Source organism: Rhinolophus sinicus, chromosome 3 (genome assembly GCF_057876585.1).
Source record: "Rhinolophus sinicus isolate RSI-liver-muscle chromosome 3, RSI-T2T, whole genome shotgun sequence".
In the NCBI taxonomy this organism is placed as follows: domain Eukaryota; kingdom Metazoa; phylum Chordata; class Mammalia; order Chiroptera; family Rhinolophidae; genus Rhinolophus; species Rhinolophus sinicus.
Genome location: NC_142503.1, coordinates 173735097 through 173750490, shown reverse-complemented (window position 1 = coordinate 173750490; position 15394 = coordinate 173735097). Strand labels below are relative to the sequence as shown.

The following is a 15394-nucleotide window of genomic DNA, read 5'->3' as shown; positions in this document are numbered from 1 at the left end:
AATTCTGGCTCTGTTGTTCTGTGGTAAATAGCAACAAGAGGAAGGATAGATTTTTCTGTGTTGGGAGCTTATGCTTTTTTCCTACAGGATGGGCTATAACCAGCCCAGGGCCCCAGCATGGAGGTTTGATGACCTGGGTGCCCCAGGGAGGCCTTAAACTCTAGACCTCAGTGGCCAGTGTAGAAAATGTCAGCTTAGCTCTGCCCCAAGCAAACTGGGAGAGTCTGGGATAAAGGGGGACCTGGGAGGAGGGAGCTACCAGCTCTTCTAGGATTGGGCTCAGCTGCCCCTTTCAGTTTTGAATAGCTACCAAAAAGTATCTATGGTGGCTGCCTTGGGTAGGCCTAAAGCACAGGGAGTAGGGAAAGAAAAAGGAGAGGAAAAAAGGAGAGGAAACAGAAAAAAAAACAAACAAACATTTAAGGGTAGAAGAGAAAAGGATGTGGGGAGGGAATGAGAAGAGGAGAAAGGAATCTGTGGAGAAGTGCGGTGATGTCATCAATTACCTTGGGCATCAAACATGATATGAACCCAAAGTGGCAGGACGAAAACAATAGGGTTTCTCTCTGTCAAAGAGCTTTTGCTTCCCATTGGGAAGGAGCTGCCATCGTGGATGGATGGATAGGATAGGATAGGATAGGATAGGATAGGATAGGATAGGATAGGATAGGATAAAGATTAGTGGGAAGGATTTGCTAGAAATTGAATGAGTGACAAAGGGAAGAAATAAAGTGAGAAGGGAGAGACTCCAATGATGGGGTGAAGGACTCCCAACTACAATGTTGGTGCCAGGAGGGGTTTTGGGAGGGCCTTTTCCCCACCAACCCTCCAATCTCCATCCTAAAGAGATATGCAATGTAGGTGAAAAATAGTGTTTACTATGCAAACATCCTGAAGAAAAATCCCCTAGCTTCTGTCTCACCCAGCTTTCATCTCTAAGTCTTCCTTTAGGGAAACTCCAGTGTAGGGAAACTACAATGGTCAACTGCACCGCGTTGTGTTTGCTTTCGCCAAATCCCTCCCCAGACCAAGCGAATTAGGCTGTGGACAGACAGGTGAGGAAACAGGACTGGAGGAGGCGGGGAAAATAAACTTCAGATTAGTTTGAGAATAGGAAGAGTTAAAGAGCCTTAAGCCTTTCAGTCATTCCTACTCAGGGATTTGGAGTATTAATTACTCTAACAATAGCAAATCATTGAGTGGATTGTCTCTTATCTCCCTTCAGTAAAAAATGTCGAATATAGGCTTATTCCTCGGGAAGGCCCAGTGGGAGTAGTTCGTTAGGGTCAGGGTCAAGGGTGATGGGTCACAGAGTTACACCCTCCAAGCCTTGAACCAAGAGTGGGGGTGGCTGACATAAGGGAAAGCAATGCTTCTTTCATGGAAGGTTCTTATCAGAAACCAGAGCTGCACAGAGGGACACTGAGTCAGATTTCAACAGCTCCTCCCCATGGTGGAGGCAGGTCCCAAGGGGCGTCTAGTAGGCACTGTAGGGAAGGGGAGCCATTCTCAGGCCTCTGCTCTCTCTGGGGCCTGCGGACTCACTTGGGAATCCTAGGGCTCCCGTGTAGCTCCAGGCCTACAGCCTGTCAGGCTGTGTCCTCAGCTAAGTCAGGGTTACCTGTAATATCAACACATGACAGGGAAACACTGGCCTTTTCTCTAAAAAAGATGCAATGTCATGTTCAAGCTTATGTAAGAATAAGGGTGAAGAGGTCTGATGCCCAAAGAAGTCTAAACCTTATCCGAAATCAAGGAAGAAGACTTAGAGGGACAGGGAGAGAGAGGGGCTGACCCAGGAGTAGCGGTCCCAGAAGTTTTGGAACTGAGTCCCAAAGTGGGCAAGGGAAAGAGGTGCATTATATATGGGGCAAGGGTCAGTGAAATTCTAGGAAGAAGCGTCAACCCTGAAAAGTGACTAGGCTTGTCATGTTAGAATCCTCAAAGGGGCCTTAAGTGTTCCTTTGATCAAGGAGAAGACACAGAAGGTACACTGTGCAGAATTAACCTCCCCAGGAAGGCAAGAAAGTTTGATAGGTTTTCACAGAAGGGTGGAAGACTATTTCATCTTTCCTCTCTCAGGACGTGCAACTGGTGATTCTGGACTGAGAGATTATGTGTCCACTTTTATGGTTTTCACTGTGGCCTAATGTCTTTCAGGGTAGATGGCCACTAACTCTGGTTCTTCTTGCTCATGGATTCTTTCTACTGTACCATTGGCTTCCATTTCTAAATCAGCCAGGCGGAGGCTGCAGTGATCAGCTCTGTCTAAATTGCGTTCTTGACCTCAAGACTACCTTTAAATAACTCTAGTCTTTAAAAACTCAGGACTTTTCCCTTTTTATTATCTGAAACCCTAATCTTTTTACATTTTTCCTTCCTCATGTTATTTATCTGTTTTTCTAGTTAACAAATAAAAACGTCTTCTCCAGGAAGCATGTATTAGGAGGAGAAAAACATGCCTTGTGTGTTGAGCCTTACGGGCCAGGGCTAAAAGCTGAATAACTTATGTGACCTTGACTTTGATTATGATCCCCAACTGATGGTCATCTCCATGTAGGTGGTCTTCCTCTGGTCTGCTGCACTACGAGCCCTCACCAGGTGCTATCTGTGCTAAGATCTGGAGGGAGGGACTTGGATTACCCTGTGAAGCAAAATAGCTAAGCCAGGAATTACAGTGTGGGAGTAGAAGACAGAAAAAGAGGTAAGGAATGGGGAGGGAGCACCATTTGCCCCACGGCTGCTGCTGTCGTGCAGCCTCCTGAACTTGGCTTCTGATTTATAAGTCCCCAAATAGGCAATGCAAGGCCAAGAGCAAACGGAGGATGGAGTCAGTAAAGTGATCTGCCCAAGGTCATGCAACTAATGGGCAGTAGATTGTTCACAATTATGGCATCAATAACTCTGTAGTATCAGTCAGGTGGGAAAAAGAGAGTTTAATGAAGGGATTATTTAGCATGGTATGGGCAGGTTTAGGGGAACTAACAACGGATGGTGTTATCAAACTTTAGGTTTGATAACATTGAGGAGGTGTTACCACCCCAAAGTCTGAAGGGTCAAAACAAAAAGAATACGGTTAGTACCTCGGTTTTCGAATGTCTCCATTGAGGAACATTTCGGTTTACGAACGCCGTAAACCTGGAAATAAATGCTTGTTTTTGAATACGCCTCAGAAGTCGAACATGTCATGTGGCTTCTGCTGAGTGCAAGATCCTGAGGCCAAGCTGTCGATGTTCTTGAACATTTCAGAACTCGAATGATCTTCTGGAATGGATTAAGTTCGAAGACCGAGGTACCACTGTGGTTACTAGAACCCAGAGAGATTACCTATAAGGAGAGAGCTGCCTGACAGGAACTGTGACCTTGGTGGAGAGACAAAACGAATCCACAGTAATTTGGAAGGGGAAGAACTAGGGAAATAAGTAATCCTCCTGCCTTCCAACTTCCGGCTGTTAATTTCCTTTGCCGGAGTACAACTAGAAACCAGAGGTCAAAGGAGTCCCTTTGATGCTCTATAGGCAGGTCAATCCTGTGGGGTACAGGGCAGGGTGAAGGGTGAAGAGTAGATCTGGAGAAGTAAATGGAAGCTATCCAGCCACCTGAGAAAACAGGTGAGATTTATTTTTAGTAACCTCCACATTTATTGATTTTTTTACTTCCTTCTACATTGACATACCTGTTCCTACATGGTTTTCAGGTGTTAGAATTTTTATGAAGCCTCCCTATATCCTGGAACCCTCAGCAAAGTCGTGTCTAGTTTTGGGGACTTCCCTCTCTCACCACTATTTCTTTTCTTTTTCTTTCTTTTTTTTCTTAAAGATTTTACTGGGGAAGGAGAACAGTTTCCAGGACTTTATTGGAAGAACAGTATGTTTTTCCCAGGACCCATCAGCTCCAAGCCAAGTTTTGTTCTTCATTCTTAGTTGTGGAGGGCACAGCTCAGCTCCAAGTCCAGTCACCGTTTTCAATCTAGTTGCAGCAGGCACAGCTCACCATCCCATGCGGGAGTCGTACCAGCAACCTTGCTGTTCAGAGCCCACCTCCAACAAATTGAGCCATCTGGCCACCCACTGGGAGCTCAGTGGCAGCTCAGCTCAAGTTGTTGTCTTCAATCTAGTTGTAGGGGGCGCATCTCACTGGTCCATGTGGGAATCGAACCTGCAATCTGAGCTTGTTGCTCAGAGCTTATGCTCTAATCATCTGAGCCATCTGGCTTCCCCACTACTATTTATTATAACTTTATCATGAGATAAAGATGTATTTTATAGAGGAACAAACATAAGAAATATTGCAGACTTCTGATCAAGCTATGCAAGCCAGAAGACAATGGAATGACATCTTGAATGTGCTGAAGGAAAATAAAGATCAACCTAGAATTCTGTATTCAGTGAAATACTCTTTAAAAATGAGACAAATAAAATCTTAGCAAATTTGTCACCAGCAGATCTGCATTACAAGAAATGTTAAAGGAAGTTCTTTATGCAGAAGGAATACTTGGATCTACACAAAAGAATGCCAGAAATGGTAAACATGAGGGTAAATATAAATATAAAAGACTTTAAAAATAATTGAAAAATCCCTTAATATTAAGTATTAAAGCAAAAATACTAACAAAGTACCGTGGAGTTCATAACATGTAGAAGAAGTAAAATGTGTAACAACGATAGCATAAAGGACGTGAGAGTATAGCTAATAAGCCAATGTTGTAGATAAAATTAAATCATAAAAAAAAAGCACCTCTCAATCCAAAAGAAGGCAGGGGAAAATAAAAAAGAACAAAGAACAGGTGGGACAAATAGAAAACAAATAGTAAGATGTATACCTTCATCAAACATACTGTAACTAGGTTATACGTACTTGTAGTTAAATGCAAATAATCCAAATATCAACATTAAATAGCAGAGATCATCAAACTGAAAGAAAAGTATGTTAAATGAAACCTATTTAAAATGTAAAAGCACACATATTTTAAAAGAAAAAGAACGGAAAAAGATTTAACTCAGGCCCTTCCCTGCAAGGCTTCTCATGAGAAAGCTGGATGGCTGTATTAATAACAAAAAAAGGAAGTCTTGAGGACAGGACTATTTCCAGAGATAAAGAGGGACAATTTCACACTGATGCAAAGAAAAGTTTAAGAAGACTTAACAGTCCTAAATGTGTGTGCCCCCTCTAATAGAGCTTCAAATGAAACAAAAATTGACCAAACTGAAAGAAGACATAGACAAATCCACAATTATAGTTTGATATTTCATCATTCCTCTCTCCAGAACTGGTAGAAAAAAATAGGCAGAAAAAAGCAGAAAACTTGAACAGCATGATGAACTAACTTGACCTAACTGACATAGAACACTCCACTCAACAACAGCATATGTATTTCTTCTCAAGTTCCCATGGAACATTCATCAAGATAGATTACAATTTCAGCTATAAAAAACAAAGACTAAACAAATTTGAAGTCTCATCACAAGGCAATTAAATTAGACATAAAAAACAAAAATGTTTGGAAAATACTCGAATATTTGGAAATTAAACATTACATTTCAAATAACCCTGGGTCAAAGAAGATAATGCAAAGATAATTTAAAATTACTTTTTAGGGAATGAAAATGAAGGCAGAACATATCAAAGTTTATACTATGCATCTAAAACAGACTTTGCATGGAATTTTTAAAAATCTTATTTAAAACATATTTATTGAGGTATAATTTACACAGTATAAAATTCACCAGTTTTAAGTGTATGATTCAATGATTGTAAGTAAATTTACTGAGTCATGAAACCATCACCACAATTTGGATTATCGTCTTACTGATCCCTCAGAAACTACTGTTACACGTGTGCAATAAAGTTAAAATTGTCAACTCTTCTTCTTACTCATGTAACCAGCTTCACATTTAAAAAATTGAGATGTAATTCAGACAACATAAAAGTCACCCTTTTAAAGTGTCTAATTCAGTGGTTTTTACTATAGTCACTGTGCTGTGTAGCAATCACCACTGTCTAATTCCAGAACATTCTCATCACTCCAAAAAGAAACCCCACACCCATTAACAGTCAGTCCCAACATTCTCCTCCCTCTATCCCTTGGTAATCATTAATCTACATTTTGTTTCTTTAGATTTGCCTATTCTGGATATTTCATATAAATAAGATCTTACACTATGTGGTCTTTTGTGTCTTGCTTCTTTCACTTAGAATTCAGATGGAATTTTAAAGTTTTAAATGTTTATATTAGAAAAGAAGATCCATTTTTGACATGTTTACCAAGACAAATAAGGATAGAATGGTCTTTTTAACAGGTGATGCTGAGACAAATGGATATTCATATGCAGAAGAATGAAGTTGGACCCCTATTTCACACCATATACAAAAAGTAACTCAGAATAGATCAAAGACCTAAATGTAAAAGCTAAAAGTAAAAAAATCTTAGATGAAAGCATAACTGTAAATCTTTGTGACCTTGAATTAGGCAATAGTTTTTTAGCTGTGACATCAAAAAACACAAGCAACAAAAGAAAAAATAAAGTGGACTTCATTAAAATTTAAAAACATTTGTGCATCAAAGCATACTATCAAGAAAGTGATAAAACAACCCAGGGAATGGTAAAAATATTTACAAATCACATATATGATAAGGGACTTGTATCCAAAATATATAAAGAACTCTTACAGTGCAACAATTTAAAAAGACAAACGTCCCATGATTTTAAAATAGGCAAGGGATTTGATAGACATTTCTCCAAAGAAGATATACAAATGGCCGATAAGTATATAAAAAGATGCACAGCATTTTTAATCATTAAATGCAAATCAAAATCAGGATGAGATATCACGTCACACTTACTAGTATGGCTATAATAAAAAGACAATAACAAGTGTAAGAATGTGAAGCAATTGAGTCCTTATATATTACTGGTGGGAATATAAAATTATACAGCTATTTTGGAAAACAATTTGACAGTTCCTCAAAAAGTTAAACATGGAGTTACCATATGACCCAGCAATTCCACTCCAAGATAAGTACTCAAGAGAATTGAAAACGCATCTATACACACCTGTACGTGACAGTTCATAGCAATATTATTCAAATCGGTCAAAGAGTAGAAATAACCCAAATGTGCATCAACTGATAAATGGATAAACAGAAGGTGGTATATCCATCCAAAGGAATATTATTCAGCCATAAAAAGGAATGAAATTCTCATCCATAGTACATCATGCATATACCTTGAGAACACTATGATAAGTAAAAGAAAAAAGACACAAAAGGGCACATATAATGTAATTCCATTTATACAAAATGTCCAGAATAGGCAAATCCATAGAGACACACAATAGATTAGTGGTTACCAGGGGCTGGAAGGAGGAAGGAACTGGGCGTGACTGCTAATGGATATGGGATTTCTTTCTGGAGTGATGAAAATATTCTGAATTACATAGTAGTGGTGGTTAAACAAACTTGTGAATATACTAAAAGCTACTGAATTGTAAACTTTAAAATGGTGAATTTTATGGTATGTGAATTAAGAAAATAAGGACCTGATAGAAATGATTGTATGTCCCAGTATTGATAGCTGATAAAGGCGTAATGTGCCACTCAGGAATATCTGATTTAACTCAGGCCCTCCCCAGCAAGGCTATAGAATCTGTTTTCTCAAAAAGTCTAACTCCTAGGTCTTTTGATTTTATTCTCAGCTGTGGTTACTACTGAGCTGTCTCCAAAGCCTGTTTTATAACAGACAGTGCAGGTTGAATTTGTATTTTAGCATCTATGCTAACTTTCCTGCAGTAAGAATTCGTTAAAATTTGTTGCTAACTTGCTCCAATAGCCAGGCTCAACTGATGAAGCAAGGCACTTTACAGTTTAGAAAAAGCATTTTCATATTCACCACTCTCTTGATCTTAAGCATTTGAATTTAAATTAGGCATAATGACTAGCCACACAGTGGCAGGCCCTCAACTCTAGCCAATTCCTCTTACTCCAAAAATCTCGTCTTCCTGAGAGCAACTGAAGTGCATTTTTGAACAGGTCATGGGGAAAAGGCCTTTCATCCAGCCCTCCAAGGATATTATGCAGGCCCTTTGGCAATTAAACACTAAGAACCTTCCATGGTGTGCATTATGCAGAATGACCCCCAAATTAGTCATGGGGAGCACCCAGTGGTTAAATGGCTTGGTTCAGTATGCTCACCTCTTTGACCATGCTGTTTGTGGATCCATTTTTACTTCTGCGAGCCTCCCCCACCCTCTTCTGTAGGGCTGGGAATCGAGGCATCTGTCTGCTTTCTCTCAGCAGTGCTGTGATCAGGGCTGAGTTCCCACTTGTATTTCTTTTTTTCCTTTTTTCATTGTAAAATATACATAACATAAAATATACTAGTTGACATTAATCAGGTTTAAGTATATAATTCTGTGATATTGAGTATATTCCCATTGTTCAACACCCATCTCCAGAACTTTTTCATCGTCCCAAACTGAAACTCCGTGTGCATTAAACATTAACTCTCTATTTCTCCCTGACGAGCCCTTGGCAGGGGCCATTTTACTTCCTGTCTATGAATTTGACTACTCTAAGTACCTCACATAAGTAGAATCATACAATATTGGTCATTTTACCACTTGGATTTCTTGATGGCAAAGGGTCATCTGATTCCAGAGCTGGCCCATGGGACTGACTGGGTGTTTGATGGGGTTTGTTCAGAGCACAAAAACAGCCCCAGTCAGAATCAGGGGGGGCTTTCTCACCCCAGCGACAGCTGGATATTCTTTCTGCTCTTCTGCAAAGTCGGGTGTTACCAACAGGTGACTTTTCAAGCCCAATCCCAAACACAGGAATTCTCCCCTCGTCAGTCTGTCTCCTGGGCCCCATTGAGACAGCTGGACTTCCCACGCAAGCAAAAGCATTGAACTGTGAGTGTCCTTTACTAGGTCAGCCTGCTCCAGCTTACCCGTGAAGGAGAACATAAACTCCTTCAGAGAAATGACGATTTTTCTCTTTCAAGTTATATACAATGCAGGGTGGAGGACTTTCAAAATGTTCATTGCTGCTACTAGTAGCAATTGAGGCAATCTATGCCATCTTACTAGGTCGGCATGACAATTGTATTTATTTAGCCTGTTCTTTGAATTTCACTGCAAGGATTTGAGTTTCATACACGATCCTTCCACAGCTTTTGCAAAGTTGAATGAACCATTCCTATTACTGAAAGAGAGAATCTTTCCCTGTATTTGAGGCAAGGCCACAGCTAGACTGGAAGCAAGGAGCCCTGAAAGTGAAGGTGGATCTAATGGGATCTGTGATGTCCAGGCCAAACCTGGTGGTGGGTGACTGAGTGTGTTCTGGGTGTGGGTGCTCAGGAACAAAGACGATGAAAAGCTTCACCAAGTGCAAAAGCTTAGCTCTTTCCAATTCCCCTATGAAACCTCCTGTGTGACCATCCTATGTGGACAGTCATACAGACAGGTGGTTCTATTTGATTTTTACAAAACACACTCATTAGAATATTTTTATATAGCACATTTCCTCCCAGGAGCTCCAAGCCTTACCAGGCTTCAGAGATCCTCCTACAACAAGGCAATGTTGTAAGGAGGACAGGAGAAGCTCTTCTTCCCATCTTTGCAGAAGACCTAGCTGAAGAAAAGATGTATCACAGTACTGAAGGTGGGAGGGGGGAGAGGAAGATTTAGAGAAGAGGAAAGAGAGATTTTTTACCGGAGACTAAAAACGATAACATCCTTTGCTGAAAACGGCAAGGAAGCAATTTCCCTGGAGGTTCAGAAAACAGGATTATACTCGCTGTTGGATATTCAGTGTAGACCTGGGAGTAGCGTTAGAAAATAGGCTGGAGACCCCTGGCTGCTGGTCTGAGATCTCCCTGTTCTGATGTTAGTCCATCCAGTTTGTAGGAGGAAGATAAGGGTTGAGGACCATAGGTACATCTGTAGAGGGCACATGTCATCAGGCATTGGGCAACGGAGCCTGGAATTTCTTATTTCCGGAGCACTGCACCAGAAACCAGGAGACTAGGGCTGGGATGCGAATCTGTTGGCGACTATCATTTAAGACCTGGGGCCACCTGGCTACAGTTTTATTATCTGTGAAATGAGGGAATAGGACCTGATTCAAATGCAACAAACTCTTACTAAGTCTGTGTGGGCTACAAAAGTGAATAAGAACTGTTCTTTGACCTGCAGGACTACATAACCAGGAGATGAGACACATACACATACATTCAGACGCAGCTGTAATACGAAACAAACACTGCTCTGAGGGAGAATGGGGAAGGGGAGATATTGGTTCTACCTTTAGAATCTTACAGGTTTCTCGGAGGAGGTGGGCAATGAACTAGGTCTGAGTGTGGTTGGATAAGGTGCTGACAGGTGGATACGGAAGCAAAGAAGAGGACGCAGATAAAACAAGTGAAGCAAATGAAGAACCAGTAAACTGGGTGAATGTAAGGTGGCCAGTTCTGGGAGTAGAAAGTAGGTGACTATGATCTGAGCACAAGTACATATCACATGGTAGGTCCACAGTCAATACCTACTGAGTGATGATGCCGTCCTTTCCTAAAATGGCTTCCCTTGGCCCTGCTTTCTCCCAGTTCACCTCACACCTTTCTCAACTCATTCCCTTTGTCACAAACTTCTTTTCTTCCCCCCTTTCTTCTGCCTCCCCCCGCCACTCTGGTTCAAGCCGTTGTTTCTCAGTCTAGTTGTGTAGGACACAGCTCCCTGGCCCATGCTGGTATTATGAGCCTTGTGCTCCCCCCCAGCTGAGGCAGTCTGTCACCGGTCGTTAGTTGGTGGCTCATGGCAGTTCTCGCCAGCTGCCGGCCGCTCACGCTGGCTGCCGGCCACTCACGCTGGCCACTGGCCACTCATACTGGCCACCAGCTGCTCCTGGCAGCACACGGTAGCCCACGGCAGCACACAGCAGCTCACACCAACCTCCCACTGCTCAGGGCAGCCCAGCTCCAGAGAGAGCCGTTGTTCACAATCTTAGCTGTAGAGGGTACAGCTCACTGGCCCACGTGGGAATCGAACCTGTGACCTTGGCGTTAGGAGCACAGCGCTCCAACCACCTGGGCCACCGGGCTGGCCCCACAAACTTCTTTATAAGGTCCTTTACACCTGCTGCTTTTGTTTCCTCTCCTCAGGCCCTGGCAACTGGCTGCTGCTTTAGGCCACTTTCACAGGCCTTCCTGACAATGGTAGCTCAGAAGTCAACCCCATGGCCCCCTCCACCATCTGTACTACTTCCTTGGGCTCTCCTGGTTACTCTATGCCAGGCTTTGATTTTCCTCTCCGTCCAAATGCTCTTCACCTGCTCCTCTGCCCTACAAGCCTCTCCTCTCAGCACAACCCCTCTATCTCTTCACATCCTCATCTTCAACCATTACTTCCATGAGCCCCAAATCTCTAGCTACTGAAATTTCTGTATTTCCACCTGCCTGCTGGCTAGCTCTACACAGACTCCCTGGAGACATCCCAAAGTCTTTCTGTACAAAAGTAATCTGATCATCTCCTCTCTAAACCCGTCTCTTTTCTTGAACTTACCTGTCTCAGTTAGCGAATCTCCACCCTCCCCGTCGCTCAGGCTCAAAACCCTCAAAATTGTCTTCATCTCTTTCTCTCTCTCCTTGAACATCTGATCAGTTTCTGGAAGCCTGCAGAATCTTCTTTAGCACTATTTTTTATATCCCTCCCCACTACGATGTTATCTAAATTCTTTCTGAAGCTCTTTTCATCTCCCCCCTGGACCTTTTCTCTCAGCTTTTGGGCCTCTCCTCCCATGGTCCACCTGCCCTTGGATACAGAGCTCATCATAGTGGTCTGTCTCCCTTTCAGAAACCCACACGGGACTTAGCACGGCTCATGGCTTCCAGCCAGGGAGAGGCCCTGCCTCCCCTTCCAATCCTCACAGGGGATCCTGTTAACATGCAGCTTCTGATCCAGGAATGAGGATGGGGGATGACATGGCATGGAAGAAACAGGAGCTGATGATGCCATATTGGACACAGGGAAGGAAGTTAGGTAAGTAAGGAGGCAGGGATGTCAACTGCTCTGACTGAGGGAAGGGAACCAAAAGGGTGATGTGAAGGAGCCTGCCCTGTTTGGTGTAGGAAAGGAGACATAAGGGAGTCCCTACGGAAAGGCCCAGAACTTCTCGGTCTGGTGGGTGGTGAGAAATCTGCAGATGGAAGGTAGAAGTGGGGATCTGGAGGTCTGTGGAGAACGGAAGCCTCAGGGTCAGCAGTCCAGCTGACTTGTTGGCCTGAGAGGAGAGAGGGACTCAGGTGAGTTGTGCAGCCAGTGTGATGGCTGTGCCTCCTGCAGGGCCTGGAAGCTGTGCACCCTGGTGGGGTCTGTTGTGGGGGGCCTGGGAAAGTCAGGCGCTGAGGGGCCTGAGGGTGCAGAGGAGAGCTTGGTCGAACGGGAAGCTCCTAAAGGGACATGGGGTGGGGTGAGGGCATAAAAGAGGGTGAGAAAGGAGGGTAGGAGAAAGGAAGAGGTGAGAGGAGGAGAGCAGTTGGAGGTGTCTGAGGGGGCCGGAAGGGCAAGTGACTGAGACAGAGCAGAGTGGAGGCTGGAGAGATGGAGGCCTGCAGGAGGGGCCTCAGCATGGGGTGGGGGGGCAGGCTGGTCTCCTGGGTAGGGTGATGAGTGACTGGGGAGAAACCTGGGCCCAAGAGCACCATAAGTGGTGGAGACCAGGGCCTGGCCAGGGAAACTGCTGTGGAATGTTCTTCTACTCATTAGTAACAGCACCTGTGGGAAGCCAGGATGGCTCCCAGAGGCAGAGGGTGTCTGCCTGTGTTCATTCACTCAACCCCCAGTTCCTGAGTGTCATGCAGGGTGTCATGCGGGGTCTCAGCTCCCGCTCCCCGCATAAAAATGCAGGACATGGTGAGGGCAAAAAGGAACACCCATGGAGCCATAGATAGGGGTTCATACCACTATAGTCTCGCTGGCGACTGGGTTGGAGACACAGGAAACAGGATCCACACGATCTGCAACCTGCCTTGCGCTAGCTGCAATCCGCCCTGCTAACTGCAATCTGCGCTTGCTAGCCACGGCAGTTATATTAGTGGCCAATGGCTCACTGGTTACAGCTGACGGCCAAATAAACACAGCTGATGGCCATTTACTACCCAAGCCAGCACCTTTCCACGTGAGGCCGAGAGCCTGGGAACTGCACTCCTGGCTCTGTCCCCACACTGAGGCTCCTTGAGCAAGGTCCTGGGCAGCAAAGCTGAGGCCTCAGTTTCATGCCTTTGGACTATGACATGGAGGGGAGAGCATGGCAGGTGAATCCTTCAGCTGCTGACCCACCATCCTGCAGCCTGCTCAAGGGCACTCTGCAGTCACCCCAGCTCCCTGCAGCTGCTCTCCTGGGCTAGGAAAGGTTAAAACCGCATTCTGTGGTCAAGCCCTTTAGGGGCTGAGATCCCAGCGGTTCCCGCTGTCCCAGCCCCTGACCAAGCTCCTATCCCCCAAACTGCGAGGCCCATTTTGAAGAGGGTGATTGTCCCTGAGCCAGGGACTCTGCTAGGGAAGGAGGACAGGCCATCGGCACTTCCTGCCTTAGGAGGACAAGCCAACAGCATGGCTGGACACCGAGCTCTCAGTTTGTTCGGCTCAGTTTGATTCTCTTTCTCTCCCTGGTGAACTCCAGCTTGGAGTTGTTTGCTCTTCATCAGCAGTTTATGGAAATGGTGGTGTTTGGGGAGGAAAAAAGAGGGGAGGGAACTCTCAGATGCTGTGCTGGTGCTTAGCCATGTCCGGCGTGGCCTGCATGGGCACATGCCCACACCCAACTCTCAGCCCCACATGGTATTCTTTCTAGGCCCCTGGGGACCAATGACCTCATACCACCTACCCCCTGCCAGCACCACCATGGGCTCCTTCCCTCCAAATTAGAATCCTCCTTTCTTCATTCCCTGTGCGAAGGCCGGGTTTCTGTGCCTTTCAGCCTGGCTCTTTCTCCTTATAGAAGCCTTCGCAAGAAAGGGGCAGCAGACAGTGCAGCTGGCCTGCCTCCCTGGACAATCTCTACTGCTGCTCCTGCGTTGCCAGCCCTGCTCTTTCTCCCAGCACTACAGGCACAGCCTCTGGCCCTTCCTAGTGTGTCTCCTCTGCGTCCGTCCATCCATCCTTGCGCTCCTTGTCTCCTCCCTGTGCCCCTGGTTGTTTGTCTGCAGATGGGGAGGGAAGCTCTAAAAGATTTGTGCAGAAACCTGGGCAGAAGAAGATAAATGCAATTTGCAATAAATCCAGGAGCAAAGTTGTAACTTGACTTAAAAACAAACAAAAGGGCCAGAACAGCACTTAAGCTCAGCAGAAGCTCATCTCGCAGTATAAACAGAAAAGGGCGTCCCTGGGCTGAGGAGCCTCGCTTAAGCCTGGGACAGCAAGGAAGGGAGGGGTCTGGAGCAGGCTGGCTGCCCACTTCCTCTGGAAGGTAGGGCTTGTGGGGCAAGGTCTCTGTGGCCTAATTAAAGGAGAAAGAAGATGCTGGCTCTGCTGTCGTTTGCCACTCATTTTCCCATGCCTTACCCTTTTGAAAAGACACTCTCAGGATTGGGACAAGAGGTTGTTTGCAGGGAAGTGCTTTCTTAGCCTGTGACTGGGGCTGGGGCTGAGGCTGGGGCTGGGCAGATGAAAACTTGGAGCAGTGGAGAGTAACAGAAGTGCTGGGCGAGAGGTCCCAAGGCCTCATCCTTCCCTGGGACTGGCTCATCAGGCGAGTTCACCCAGATCTCTCAGCTGCTCAAAGGGGCAGCGTACACCACACTGGTCTTCCCTCAAAAATGGCCTGGTCAGCAAGACCCTGGATGGGACACTCTCGCCGGAATCACCATGGCTCACCAGAAATGTTGAGCTGTAATTGCCGCACTTGTAGCACCGTGCCTTTACATATAATTTTAAAGTGCTTCCACACAGATCCTCTGAGGTGGAACAGATATCATCAGCATTTTATGGACAGGAAAACTGACACAGAGAGGTAAAGAGACCATCCAAGGTCACCCAGCAAAGCAGCCGTTGACCTCGGTCGGTCAGTGTAGTGAATAAAGTGGGTCCTGAGGTACAGTTTCCACTCAGTTGATGATGATTTCAGGTGAGTTACTTTATCTCTCTGGGCACAAGCTCTCCCCTACATGATGCGATTCCTTCCAAAGTTTAAACACATTGGCTGCAGCCCCCTCTAACTCTCTGTGGCTGGGCTTTTCAAAGTCAGGAGGCTCAGGGGAACCTAATGGTGTGTTAAGGAGTATACAAAGCCACAGTTTAAATATGGAAACATCTTTCTGGAGCCTCATTTCTATATTTGGATATTTCTGGAGGGGAAAAACACCCAGTCGTTCTTAAAAAAAATTAAGAGGATGCAAAATTC

The 15394-nt window shown here is 44.9% G+C and overlaps 1 long non-coding RNA gene across 2 annotated transcripts in view; it reads left to right on the top strand.

Annotated features, from left to right (window-relative positions):
• LOC141570821 (uncharacterized) overlaps positions 1-5873 on the top strand; it is a 152257-nt gene extending 146384 nt beyond the window's left edge. Inside the window, exons 3-4 of one of the 2 annotated variants that reach the window (XR_012495275.2) lie at positions 2561-2704; positions 3820-5873. This is a non-coding gene — a long non-coding RNA (uncharacterized LOC141570821). The remainder of the gene's footprint in view (positions 1-2560; positions 2705-3819) is intronic. The other variant, XR_012495276.2, reaches the window with a different exon arrangement.
• Positions 5874-15394: the final 9521 nt, after the last annotated feature.